The sequence below is a fragment of the Cavia porcellus genome, unplaced genomic scaffold (assembly GCF_034190915.1).
Source record: "Cavia porcellus strain 051 isolate PalLab524CR breed Dunkin Hartley unplaced genomic scaffold, mCavPor4.1 scaffold_3, whole genome shotgun sequence".
NCBI classification, from domain to species: Eukaryota; Metazoa; Chordata; class Mammalia; order Rodentia; family Caviidae; genus Cavia; species Cavia porcellus.
Window position 1 is genome coordinate 104530244 of NW_026947486.1, and position 15200 is coordinate 104545443.

General features: G+C 35.1%; 1 non-coding gene across 1 annotated transcript; it reads left to right on the forward strand.

The window, feature by feature from the left end:
- The first annotated feature begins 7366 nt into the window (after window positions 1-7366).
- LOC134475539 (small nucleolar RNA U13) lies at window positions 7367-7468 on the forward strand. The gene has a single exon (XR_010046714.1). It is a non-coding gene; the product is annotated as a small nucleolar RNA U13 (small nucleolar RNA).
- The last annotated feature ends 7732 nt before the right edge of the window (window positions 7469-15200 follow it).

The following is a 15200-nucleotide window of genomic DNA, read 5'->3' on the forward strand; positions in this document are numbered from 1 at the left end:
GCCTGCACTTTCCTCAGTTTCCCTGCCCCTTGTTGTTGGACCTAATAAATCAAGTGGGTGGTCCAGAGAAGTGTTTGTCTTAGCTCTTGGAGTCTCCAGCTCACCTAAAGGGTTTTGACCTTCTTGGAGCCCTAAAATCCTACCACCTGTCTCATTTTATTTAAACCTCCACCGTACACTCCTTTGGGAGATCTGGGATCTAGGTCAGGACCTGATAATTACCTATTAGCATTAATGTTGAGAAATTGATGAGACTATAAAATGCAACTTCCCTGGAAAACAATTGGTGAGTGGCACTCCAGGTTAGACATGCAATAACTACAAAAATTTCACTTCTGGGTATATACCCAAGAAATTTTAAAACAGATATCCAAACAGAAATTAGTACACAAATGCTCATCGCAGTGCTATCACAGGAGCCAAACAGCGAAGGAACATCCATATATCGATCAGTGGGTAAGGAAGTAAACACAATGTGGAGGAGCACACAATGGGACATTATGCAGCCACGAAGTAGGGAAATACTGATACACGCAACACTGAGGCTGAATCTGCAAATAGTATGTTAAGTAAAAGAAATTAAACACAAAGGGACACAGGTTAGGTGGTTTGATTTACATAACATAACCAGAGTTGATAAATCCATAGTGACAGAAAACAGACTGGTGGTTAACAGATCTGGGGGGAAGGGCTTAATGGGGAGGGACTCCTTATTGCATGCAGGTTTTCTTTAGTGTTGAAGAAATTTGTTTGCAATTTGACATAAGTGGTATTTGTGAAGCATTGTCAGTGGCCTAAATGTCACTGAAATATACACCATGTGAAAATTTTGTACCCAAAATGAATGGTATCACCCAGCATTATTTCTTTTTTTTTTTTAATTTTATTTAAGGAGAAAAGAAAAAAAAGCAGTGAAAGGGTACAGGTTATACAGATTTGCAGAAAAAAAATGAACAGTAGGAAATCACTAGTTAATGGATTACATATTGTCATCTTAGAAATAATTGTTCAAGTCACAAAATTAAAGCTTGTAAAGTGGACATTCCATCAATGATACTGCAAACAGTTCTGTTCAATGATCCAATAAAACTCTGTGATATCATATTCTATCTTATACACTTAAATATACATGCAGTTATATAGTTTAGAGCACTTTCTTTTCCTCTGTTTTGTACAATGACTATTACACATTTTGGGTTTCATTGCTCTCACGGTTCTTATTAATTTTTTGGAAGAGAGTAAAACCAAATGTGACATAACAGAACAGAATCGGTCAAGTCAAAAGGGTGGACATAATAGATAATGTGAAAACATAATACAAGGTGATCAACAATGGTTACCATAATGCCTCCCGCTATCTCTAATAGAATTGCCTATACCATTAGTTATAATACAATTGAACAAAACATTAAAGAACAAAACCGACAAAACCATTATTTCCTTGAGATCCATATAAGCTCTGTACTTTCTGTGTCTTCAGATACACTGATGAAAGGTTGAGGCCAAGCTAGAATGTCAGTAGCATTGCCTACTCATGTGAAATTACTCTGCTAATATTTGTGTACATTTCTACCAGACATAATATCACTTACCTGTCATAGTCTACTTGTCTCCCTCTTGTTCCTAAGGCTACAGTGAAATCCTGTGCTGAATTGAATGATTATCTTCATTAGCTGCTATTGCAGCTGAAACAAAAGGATTTTATTATCTCGCAGCTGTAGAGGTTAGAAATGTAAAATAGGCTTCATCTGGCTAAAACCGAGGTGTCAGCAGGGCTGTGTGCCTCTTGAAACCTCCAGGAGAGAACACATTTTATTGCCTTTTCCATCTTTTAAAGACTACCAGCATTCCTTGTCCGGGAGCCCCTCCAACTTCAAAACCTATCAGTCCAAGCTTCCCTTCCATTATGACAACCTTTCTTTCTTTCTCTCTTTTTTGCTACTCATTTTTCTTCTTTCTTTTGTAAAACTGGGTGCATTGTACCTAACTGTGTATATTATCTATGTCTCAAGTTCTTTAATCACATCTCCAAAGTCCCTTTAGCCATATAAATTAACATGCAAAAATTCTATGGCTTAGTATGTGAACATGGCCAAATATGGTAGCATTTACCTATAATCCCAGCACTCAGGAGACTGAGACATGAGAGTCACTGTGAGTTCTGGGCTACCTAGTGACTTCAAGTGAAGCCTGAACCACATGGTAAGACTGTCTTTTTTTTCTTGTTTTTGTTTTTGTCTTTGTGAAACAGGGTCTCCCTATGCAATTTAGGTTGGTCTTGAACTCACTTTGTAACCCAGGCTCGCTTCAAACTTGCAATGATCCTCCTGCATCAGCCTCCTGAATGCTGTGATTACAGGTGTGTACCACCATGCCCAGCAAGACCTTCTCTTTTTTTACAAAAAAAAAAAAAAAAAAAAAAAAAAAAACCACCAAGAAGAAGACATTTGATGGTCATTATTTAGCTTAACTTATCACAGTGTTCTTTTTTTGCTGAAACTCAGATAGTGGTTCAACTGCATTTCCTTGATTTACCAGCCTGCTTAACCTTTCAAGGATCATCAGTCGAATCCATTGATTTAAGTGCAACACGTTGAAAGATGTAAGTGGAAAGAACCATAGTAAATAGGCTATGTAAGTTATGCTGCAAGATAAAGCTAAATATAAAATAAATTGAATTCTTTAGAGTTATGGCTTTTATTAAACCATAACCTTTATTTGTGGCTATTCACATTTGCTAATTTGGGGGCAATGCTAGGCATATTTTGCAGATTCAGTACAAATTGATTATTCTTTGCTACATCTCTTCACTGAGATATTATTTTGGTGGTTTGTATAACTGATTTGAATCTTCTTACAGTAGAAGTACAATGATTTGTATTGATAAATGGAAAAATGGCACTTAAATGTTCATTTAACCTAAATTGTAACATTTTTTCAAGAAGTACAATGAAATAGAGACAGTATAACCTCCAAAAATCTAAAGTTTTTCTAAGCATATGTAAACTACAAAAGATGTTTAGTGTATATAATGTATATCTAATAAGTGTAAAATAAAAGTACAAATATGCACACATGTATATGTGAAAACATATCCAAATAGGAGCATTTCTTCTAATGCTTACCATACTGGATCCTTAAAAGAAGTTTCATATTACCAAACTAAAATGGATTCTCAGTATGTATGAAAGGAAATCCCTTTTTCAGGAGCTCAAACTCAAAATTCCAGTAACACTCATGGCAATTACTAGCCAAAAGCATAAAAGACATACATAGTCTCACTCTTGCCTGGGACCACTCGTGACAATGAGAGTACTGACACATTGATTCCTTCAGCCTGAGAATCCAATGAGATTGTAAGAGTTTTCCAGCTTCAATACTATCTATTGCTTTTGTGACATCTATTCATTTGATAAATATGTCTTCTGGGGAAATCATCAAGAATGTTTATTAGAAGAGTCAAAGACAGAGATTGAAGCAATAAGGCCCCTTTGTAAGACTTCTTTTAAGTTTTTTTTTAAAGTTACCTGGCAGCCTCTCCCTCTCTCCCTCCCCTCCAAGTCCATAAAACCTGCTTCAACATGCATGCACTTTGCTTAAATTTACACATAGATCTGCCTGGGCTGTTTTGACATAAGGGAGTTACTGAGGATTTCCTCTTAAGCTTTGGTTTTATTCTGTTACTAAATCCAAAGAACAGAAATTCCTTTTCACAGACAGTGGACTTAGTTAATGTTTCTCTAATCTCTACCCATATGATTGGGAATTGCCTTTTCTAATATTAACTTGTCCCTCTACACTGAGTCACATGTATTTTTCAATCAAATTGTATACATTGATATTTCATTGTTTTCCTTGATTTTCTTTGTTTCCATTTGTTTTTCTAAGCTGTGAGCCAAGAGAGTTGAGAACCAGACTTTTTAATGAGTCAGCTGTGTAGAGCCCAGACATTGAAAGAGGTTTCCCTAGCAACGGGAGATGTGTGGGAAAGCCTTATGTACACCATGTCTTATGAAGCAGGATTTACTGGATAAGACACAAAGCTTTCCCTTGGTCCTAGAGTTATTCTCTAAGTAGCAGGATATTTAGTTTGTGTTAGTTTTAGTTAACAAACATGGTAAAATTTATTCTCTAGGAAAACTTTCCATTATGTGGAAAAAAATAAGTGTTGATGTTAAGCATATACATTTTCAGAAATAACCCTGAAACTCATAAATCATTGTTAACCAAAGGAGTCAAACTCTGGTCAGTGACATAGTACAGGAAAGATATTTTGTGGATCACAACACAAACATATTCACGGTAACAGTGAATAGTCTGGAAATGGCTTGGTTCCAGCCTTACCTCTAAAGGAGTCCTAACTAAAGTAACTATCTGACACCTGGTAAAATTTCAAGAAGAGAATCCAACTTTCAGACAGTCTTTACTTGATCTGTGGTTGGTTGATTTCATGGTTAAAATTTTCCATAAGTAAACCAAAGCTTTAGGTCTGATTTTGTGCTCTGAATCCTAGGTTGTACTGTGAGGTGTGTACTGGGTAGAAGTAAAAGCATAACTTTGTTTCCACATCTGTTACTAAAAAAGCAACTTCGAGGTCATTCTGGGAAGTTCATTCTTCTGTAATACAGAGGCCACACATTCTCTGAAGTTTTGAAAACAGAAACCAGAAATCCATGTGATAAAGTAAATTGCAATTGGACCATACAGGTAATCTTAAACAAATCTAGCAACATGAAAAATTCTATAATACTATAGATCAACTTAAAGCCAAACATGCTAATTTATAAGGTTAAGATTACCCTTCCATAATCTTCAGTCTATGGTGTGGACCTGGTCTTTTAAGAACCTTTGATTTCTCTTTGTTTCTGCCATCATCTTCTACACTTAACCACCACTACATTCTTGTTCCTGTTCTGATGAAAACCCACAGCAAGCTCAATCTCCCCTACAAAAACCCTCTAGTAATATCTAAAGTAATTAATAACAAAATCTGCCTCAAACTTTAGGTCATTGAAAAAATATTATATGGAAATTTTAAAATGACAACTACAGAAGACTAGAGGTGTAAAGGAACTATTATTAGTGCTATGTGATTCTACACTCAGCTCTATTTGTACAGAATACCAGAACAAGAATTGTTCAGTCACCTCATTTATGATGCTGAAACTAGGTCATTTATTGACAGAGGTTTTTCTCCTTCAATTTAACACAGGCACATTTGGAGATGCTTTTAATTTGAAACACATATTTGATTTCCTGCTAATATATTTTAAAGTCAAGTTACATTGCATTAACATATTTTTCTTAAAGATTTTGCAGGGCAGGATGACAGTGTCCTCGTGAAATGCATGTCTGATGAAAGAGACATTTCATATCATCCAGAACTGTGTATAGTATATTTCTGTTGTTTATAAATTACACAACCTAAACAATTTAATCATAATGGCCCCAAAAGACAAAGACAAAAGCCTAAGACAATCTGTAAAATGTAGTATTTATTAGAATTGAAAATAAAATATAATCTGTACACAATTTATATAACTTTTCTCAGACAACTCAATGGACATCCCTCTTTGTTTATGACAAAGAGGACAAGGTTGAAACTGCATGTTTCATCAATACTATGGTGAAACTATCACAAACACTGTGCAAGTGACATGATAATTCTTCTTTCTGCATTAATGTAAATAACGCAGAGCTAAAGCCTCAGCAGGCTAATTCACTAAGGACTAATACTGTCTTATAGCTACAATGACGTTTCTGTTTTTGTCTTTATGCTCTAAACACAACGGATGCCTGTAAAATCTTTTTTCAAATAAATGTACCAACCTCATTCTTTTGCCTGATTTCCTTATTAGTATTAGTGAGGTAGTAAAATTAGCCCCAAAGCCAATTACCTGTCTACTGAATAATTAATATGTCTTAACAAGTGTACTTAGTAAATGCTGTTGAATAAAAAGGGCAATGAAAGAATGAATCCATGCCCCAATTGCTTTCAGCCATTTTTTCGTGGACCTCTTAACCTTCTTTCAATTCCTTCAATTTCTGAATACTACGAGTATGTTATATTATTGTTCCAAATATCACATGCATTTCCAGTTTGATACTTTGATTTGAGTCACAGTAATAGTAGCGCTGTCTAGCTCTTAGACACATTTTTTTGAATTAATTCTTCCTCCCAAACCAATTATAGCCATAAGCAGCCTCCCTTTCCCACAACTGCCACCTCCAATCAAATTTTGTTCTATTCAAATAACTCTGTTCCTGTCAATAACAGCTTTTGTTCTCCTGAACTATTCAAGTTTAAAACTTTGAATGGCAATTTCTACTCACCTGTCTTTCATTCTAATAAATTAAGCTCTGTTCATTTGCTTTTGAAACAACTGGCATTTCTATCTATATTATTTTCCTTTTTTCCATGTCCATTCCCAGTATCCTTTTATCCTTAGCTTACTGCAAGTCTCCTTGCCTGACACTCAGGTTCCAAGTTCTCTGTAACCTCAAATTACCTCCATTTCTGTCACTTGATAATGTCTCCTACATCATTTAAAATTAAGATCTCTCAGGTTAGCACCGCTTTCCATAACTTTACACTTGGTCTTAATGTTGTTGTGACACGTCCCTCTAATCAATTTTAAATTGCTCAAAGGTGTGCTAATCTATTAAACTGCTCTGTACTTCTATTCCTAAGTACAGAGTGTCCAATGGAAAAAAATAGGAAATCTGTGGATAAAAGTAAAGAGAGGGTAAGGTTAAAGCAAACAGAGGAGGGTTAAAAAAATCAAAGAAGAAATAAAAGACAGATTTTTTTCAATGCAAACATATTCCAAAAGTGGTGATATCTAGTCTGTGCACTCTGTTCCTGTCTCACTCACCTTTAGTTAGGCGGGAGTAGCCTTTGTTATTTACCTTGGTCAGCATTCTTTTTGTCAGTCTGAACATGTGAGGGATGAGCTGTTAAACTTAGCATTAAAACAGAATTCACAAAGAGCTGATATCTGGGCTACAGTACTGAATTTCCAGATGATTTGGAGACATTTTGGGTAATAAAGAACTTTGCTAAAGAAACAATAAAACCTCTAATTTCTTTTGCAGGAATCATCACCAAAAGGCTTCACAAAAATTTCAAGCGCTAGCAATGCTTCTTCATGCTTGTGCTCTTTTCTTAATATTTGTGTTCTCCATCAATTCACATGTTGATAGGAAATCCCACATTGTGTGGTTGTGCCACTTGCTATGGTCTGAATGTCTATGTGTTCAAACTTATACATTGAAACTCTAATCCAGGAATTTTGGGGGAGGTCATTAGGTCACAAGGGCAGAGCACTAATGAATGGAATTACTGCCCTTATAAAAGAGAATTGAGATCCTCAGGTTCATAAGCTTGATGATTGGGTGTTCATGCTCCATACATGACATGTGCCTCCTCTGAACCTTGTTACGACATCGGCACATTATCCATCTAACGTTTAAAAAAAAAGAGAGAGAGAATTGAGAGAACATTGTTGGTCCTTGTGCCATGTAAGGACACATAAAACGTTCCGTCTATGTGGAACAGGGTCTCACCAGACACCAAATCTCATAAAACATTAATTTGATATTTGCCAGCATCTATACCTGAGAATAACACAATTCTCTTATTTATGAATTACCTACCTAAGGTATTTCATCATAACAGCCTAAACAGACAAAGTCAGCTTATAACAGTATCTTAGTAAGAACAAGTTTTGACATATTTTAGTAACAAATATCTCAAAATCTCTAAAATCTAGACAGTATAATCCCAGTACACATGAAAGCTGAGAAAGGAGGACCACAAGTTCGAACTCAGCCTGTGGAAATGAATGATTTAGTAAGATTCTGTCTCAAACTTTATAAAATCCTGAGAAAGTAGCTAAGTTTGAGGATCCTGGCTTCAATCTCCAGTACTACAAAAAAAATCTCAGAGACATAAGACATGAAAATGCATTTTTTGTTCTCACAAATTCAATTGGGAATCATTTGAGGGTGGAGATTTTCTCCATTTAGTGACTCTATAATTGATGCCTTTTTGGATTTACAGTGTTACAACTTCAGTAGATCATCTGCATGGTTACTAAAAAGAGGACACGACAACAGGAGATGGCATCCCAACTCTTAGTTCTTGGACTTAGTATAGCAAAATCATGTGTAAAGAGTATTCACAAAGCGTATTTACATAGTCCCAATACACCTAAAGTGCTTCAGGTTACATATGGAGAAACACATGGAAAATAGGGAAATAATTATTGTCCTACATAAGCACCTTTGCAATCCAAGCAATTTTACAACTACTTCCAACCTGATTCACATAAAAATCCTCTGAGGTCTGTGGAGCATGTAACAGCTCCTTTGTTGAAATATTTTAACTAAGTTCAGCTGGTATAGGGACTTTTCTAAACTTAATAAAATTGAAATTAGAACCCACGAAATCCAGGATCGCTCATCTTATTCTAGAGTACTTTGTGTTTCAAAATTTTCTTTTTAAAATAATAATAAAAACAAGAGCTAGGAACACTCCAGAAGATAAAGATGGTAGACTCATTTCATCCTCAGACACCTTATTTCTGGATTTAAAATTCAATTATTCATATTTAATTCCAGTGAGACAAGAAATAGCAGCAAGGATCAACAAAAATCATATCAAACTAAAAATCTACTGCACAACACCCAAAGTGAACCACAGTATAAAGAGACAGCCTAGAGATTGAGAGAAAGGCTTTTCTAGCTATTCCTTGGAAAACTCATATCTAAAATACGTAAAGAACTCAAAAAACTTAGACCCTCTAAAATATAAGACCCAAACAAAAATGGACAACTGAAATGAATACTTTTCCAGAAGAAGATATGCAAATAGCCCATAAATACATGAAAAATGTTCGGCATCACTGGCCATTAGAGAGATGAAAAATAAAACAACATAGATGTTTCATCTTATTCCAGAATGGCTATCATCAAGAAATCAGATAATAACAAGTGCTGGTGAAGTGGCAGGGCAAAAAGCAGCACAACTATATTGTTTGTAGAAATGTTAACTGTTGCAACCATCATGGAAATCAGTATAGAGATTACTAAAAAATTTAAAATAGAAAATTCCTTTGTATTTAGCTATTTCTTTTCTAGGTATCTTCCCCAAAGAATTAAAGACATCATATATTACATGGATAAATGCATATACACGTTTATAATAACAGAATTCATAAAACCCATATGTCCAGCAACAGATGAATGGATAGAGAAAATGATAGTACACTATGGAGTAATACTCTGCCATAAAGAAGTATAAACCCAAGTCATTTGTAGGAAAATGGATGCACCTTGATACCCCAATATTAAGTGAAATAATAGGACACACAAGCTCAAACAGCACATGGTTTCTCTTATTTGAGAAACCCAAAATATAAATAAAGAGCAAAATAAAAGACAGATAGTGGGAGGTAGACTTTTTCTAATAGGAAGAAGATGAAGCGATGGAGGGAGAAGGAAAGGAGGTGAAGGAATGGAGATGAAAAGAGAATATGTGTTACGTACACTCACCAACTCTTCACAAGAAACATAATCATTGTGTGACAGAAACGTGTGCTAATCAAAAATAAAGAATGAGAAAATATTATTCCATTGTAGAAGATGCTAATGAGATTGGGAATAAAGAGCAATCAAGATATATCATGTAGAGTTATAAATTCCTTAATGAATGAAGTGATTATGTATACCTAAATTGTATCAGTAAAACCACATAAACTAAAAATGAATTAATAAATTATAACTCTGTAAAAATTTTTTTAAACTTAAAAATATTTTTCAGATCCTTTTGAAAAGAAATGATCGATTTGAAGCCCTGTATTGCTCTCACCATCTTGTTTTGACTGATTTTACTCTATTATGTTCTGTTTGATAGTATCAAGTTTGAAGGTATAGGCAACTACTTTGAAAGCAATAAGATTCACTATGATGCCCATTCTGGCTTGACTATTATCTTCTTTTGAAGTCCTGTAATGTCTCCAATGTTTAGGTTTTATTGGTCTTGTTCTTTACTGTTTTGTTCAATTTTATTATACCTAATGATATAGGCAATTCTTTTTAAGGTAGCAAGACGCATTATGGTAACCATTGCTGATTACCTTGTATTCTGTTTTTACATCATGTGCTATGTCCATCCTTTGTTTTGAGTGACTGCTTTGTTTTGTTATATTTTGTTTTATTCTCTTCCAAAAAATGTAATAACTATGGGAGTAATAAAACCCACAATGTGTAAATGTTATTGTAAAAAAGAGAAGAAAAGAAAGTGTTCTAAAGGACACAACTGCAAGTGTGTTTAGGTGTATAAGATGGATGACCATATTACTAAGTTTTTGTTGGATCATTGAACACAACTGTTTGCAGTCTCACTGTTTGAATGTCCACTTTGTATGCTTTAATCCTGTAACTTGAACAACTATTTCTAAGATAACAATATGTAATCTATTAACTAGTGATTTCTTTACGTTTATTTTTTTAAATTCTGTATTACTTGTACCCTTTTACTATTTTTTTTTTCTTTAAATAAAATTTAAAAAAAAGAAATGATCATGGGACTGGGGATGTAGCTCAGTGGCACAAACGCCTGCCTGGCAAGTGCAAGGTTGTGAGTTTGATCACCAGTATCCAGAAAAAAAAAAAAAAGAAAAATATCAGACGCTTAACTCTTTTTATCTATATTTTCAAATGTCTTTTAGTGGTGAAAGAAAGTCTTTGTTTCCCCAACAGCAGTTAGCACCAAATGCAAGCAGCAATTTAAAAGAAATAATACAGCAAGAAAATCTTAATACACAAAAGGGTTGATGAAAAGAAATCCAGTCAGCATATGTTTAATATTTCATATATTAAACACACATTCACTCATGAATATACTATCCCAGACAGACAATTTGTCAAAATAATAGATATTACCCCCTTTACTACGCTTTTCCTTAAGCTTTTTCTACCACACTTAGAGAGTCCGCAGCATGCTCATTGATGCTGGTATCTCTCTACTCCACTAGCTTCAAGGACAAGGACCATATCTTACCAATTGATATAGCCACAACACATAGTGAAGTGTTCCTACCTCTCTTCTCACTTGTTCCTTCTTTTGAAGGTTGCATGACTTCCATTAATCATTTATTCTTGCATGTTCATCAATATGCCATCTGAGGTCAACTTCTCAGTTACACTCTCCTCCTGGGAAATTTTGTCATCTCTCAAGGATTTAAAAATAAATATCATGGGGATCTCTGATTTCTTTGCTTGAGCTTTAGACTGATCACTCATTGTCTACAAGGCCTTTACACTACTCCTGAAATTCAACCCACTTCCAGCTGACTCAATTGTTTACCTCCCCACACCCAAACTATTACTGCTCCTGTGTTCTATAGTTTTTTGAATGACACCTCCATCCACCTAATATTTCAAGCCAGATATTTGTAAGTCATTTCTCCCCCTCATTGTCACCTATCATAACCAATCAGTGGTCAAATCCTCCTCTTTATATACTTTATTAAAATTCTCTCAAATCCGTAAAAATCTATCCTCATCTCCACTCCCACTGAACCAATCATGGCACTACACCTCATAATTGAAACGTTTGTATGATTTCTTTTCCAATCCATTTTTCATAGTTTAGAGATCTGTCCAAACTACCAATATGAGCTTGCAACTATCGTATTAAAAATAATCAACAATCTGTCATTACTGTTTTGAGTACATAGAGGAAAAACACGTAATTCATATTTTAATGAGCTTGAAACATAGATGGGGTGAATATGGAATGAAAAAGTACCAGGTAATCAGTTCAAGATTTTTGCTACAAACAACAGAAGCTGAATAACTTAAGCAAAATTTCAAAATACATTAAAACAGCAGTGAATAGCTCACAGTACCAATATAAATTCTGGAAGAATATGTTCAGAAGGCAGTCAAGAGCCAAAAATAACTAGGTAGCAAAAGGTACAGCCAAAGTCACTCCACGGGAACAACAGATGTGAGCCCCTTGATTATCAGGTCGATGAATAATCTAACTGGTCATGTTTCCTTGCATCTTTTTTGCAAAATTCAAATCCCAGTAGGCTGGTCATATGTTTCAATGACATATGACCTAGCATTTGGGAGGACCTGAGTTTCATTCCCAGTATCTCCCTCCCCCCCAACAAAACTCAAATCACAGAATAGACCATTCAGTTGACCAAGTCTAGGTTATGCATTCCTGACTAACGTGGTGCCAGGAAGGAAGAGGTGAGAATACCTATTTCAAAATCTATGATAGATCCCCACCAAGCCTCAGCAATGGCAGATTCTCTTAGTATAGAATAGTTATTTAGATATCAAGCAACTTGCAAAATGAAAGCTGTTTATAAATATAGTCAAGTTTGCAATCCCTTATTCCAAAACCTAGGAAAGAGCTATATTTCTGAATTCATAGATTTCCAGGCTTAGAAAGGAGCAAGGTCCCTATATTGTATGTTAAATATTTCACTGATTGGAATTAGAGCAGTGTAATCATACACATTTACATTTCTTGGCTGGAATATGTAAGTATTAACTGGGACAAATAGAAATTAAAGAGAGTCTCATGTCACTCCTGATAAATTCAGGTCAGTTCAGATTCTTCAATAATTATGAAATATTTTCATAGTTTTCATTATTTGAGAAATATAAGACATAATCAACCTATTTCTGCTAGGCACCATAAAAGAATTAAAGCTTTCTTAGGTAAAGAAAGACATGGTTACTCTTAAGAGATAAAGATAATTTACTAGAAAATGTAATATTTGAGTACAATCTACCTTAAGAGATGACTAGATTTTCAGTAGTCATCTGAGTGTGAGAAAGGCCATACACGCTAGAAGGAATAGGAAGAGGAAAACACCTAGAAGCAGACACAAGGAAACATGTGAAGAATAATTTATCGTTTAGTCTGTGAATGGGAGGACCAGGTTATGACCTTTCAAAAGTAGAAAGCCAAATTAAGAGATTAATTTTATTCTCCACTCAATGGGGAGCCTTCCAAACCTTTAGCGCATGCAATTAGAAGATCAGCAGTATGCTTTGGGAAGATTAATGTTACTGTTCTGTGTCAGTTTAAAATAATCTATAAAGATAAATTCTATCTGACGTCACAGGAGGTGTTTTAATTTATGCAGTTGAATTCCAATTTTTCTTGTCCTTGTCTCAATAAAGATAAACCGCAGCTCAACACAAACAGGTCCATACTTTTATACCTGAAGAACATTCTTGTTCAGTTGTCTACTAAGAAGTAGTGAAGAATTGTCAGAAGAGTTGTGAAGAGCTAGTTTATTGGTTTAAGGTAAGCCACAAATACACAATGTAATGCAGAATGCTAGAATTCAATGTTAATATTTAATCACTTTTCTGTCCTTACTTGTTTCTTTTAATTATCTATTGTCAGTGTGACCCATGTTGCATCAGAATGAGCTAATTACAAGTTTCCATAGTGAGAGCAATGGTGAAAGAAAAGATGAACTCCAAAAACACTTACTTAGCATTCAGCGGGGTCAGACATTATCCTAGGCACCTTCGGAATGTGACATTCATGTCAGGAGTGAACTATTTCTTGGCCATGTGCCAGGAAACAAATCTCTTTTCTCTCTCTGCTCACTCCAAATTCTTCCCTCTTTTCTTGGATGAAGAACAAAATTTCCAGTTTTGGAACTTCTTGATTCTGAGGAACAGGAACCGATAGTTTCATTTCAAAGTATCTCTAGTCTCAGGTATTACAGCATCTGCTTGGCTTATACATCGAAAAGCACTGGCAGCTGATTGGCCACCAAAACACACAAAAGAAACGCGGTCTCAGTCTCTGTGATGCTAGTAGCACATTAGAGTCCACTAAGTATGAACTATAAAAATATCCTCACTGCCTCTATCCTCACCACTGCATTTGGTCAGTCAAGACCATCCTTCCTACAAGCTGTTACCTACAGGCTCTATTTTGACATATGTTGGCCATTTATGGTTGATATCACGCTGCAGAATAGTTTTGCTCTGCAAGCTAAAATACTTCCAGGAATTAAGGCTCTTCTGAATGAGTTGTTTTAAACCTTATTATTTTCCATGTTTTTCACCAATATTATTTTAATACAGGATAGTGCAGCTCTTTAAGCCCCATGATACCTTCTTTACAACAACTCCCCAAAATGACTTCTGTTTTAATTTGGAATCAATTTTTACCTTAATATTCTAAACATTAGTTGATTATGTTAAAATATATTTATAAGACTATTTAGCTGACTATTATAACTTGGAAGATAGCATGACCCGAGGAAGTTTTTATACAATTGATTTTCCCATGTTTCATGGAATGGAAAATATGAATATGCTTTTGCCACTCTAATGAGAAATTCCAAGTGCACGAATGCAACTGTACCTTTCCCCCTCTCATTCAGCAAAGCAGTTAAGAGCCAGGCATCCGTGTACATTCTAGTAATCCCAGCACTCTGAGGGGGTGAGCTAGGAAGATTGCAAGTTCAAGACCATTTTGGGCAATTTAGCAACTTAGCCAGACACTGTCTCAAAAAAAGATTACAAGGCTAGGGATGTACCTAAGTGCAGAAGCCCTGGTATTGGTATATCCAATACCAGCAGATGAATAAGGAAACAAAAGGAAGCAAATCAGAATGTAAAAAACTGAGTTTCTCCTGGTTTTCCTTTTGTCATATTAAATGCCCTTAATTGGCCCTAATTTCACAGCCTGACTAAAATTCGACCCTGGGGATGTCTCATTCTACATGTATATTCTTTCATTAGTGACTACCCTAGCTATCTAAAGATTGATTTAATATCTATATATTAATGACTCTAGAAATTTATATTTCCAATAAAATCTCTCTTCTGATCTCTAGAAACATTTCTGTTCCACTGCGTACTAGATATTTCCTCTCCAACATTTTATGGACATTTTAAATTCAAATTTTCTGCATATTCTTTCCCCAGTCATCTTATAGTACGCTGCTGTAGAGAGTCACCATTCGTTTGTAAGCAAGAAACTTAGGAATCAGCTATAAAATATTGTTTTCCCTCAAGTCAATAGCTAATCTATCTTCAAGTATTATACATTTCCCAAGGTAGGTCTCTATTCTGCCTGTATTTCTGCCTTACTACAAATGCCTCCCTTGGTTATGGTATTACTCTGCTTTACCTGGACTACT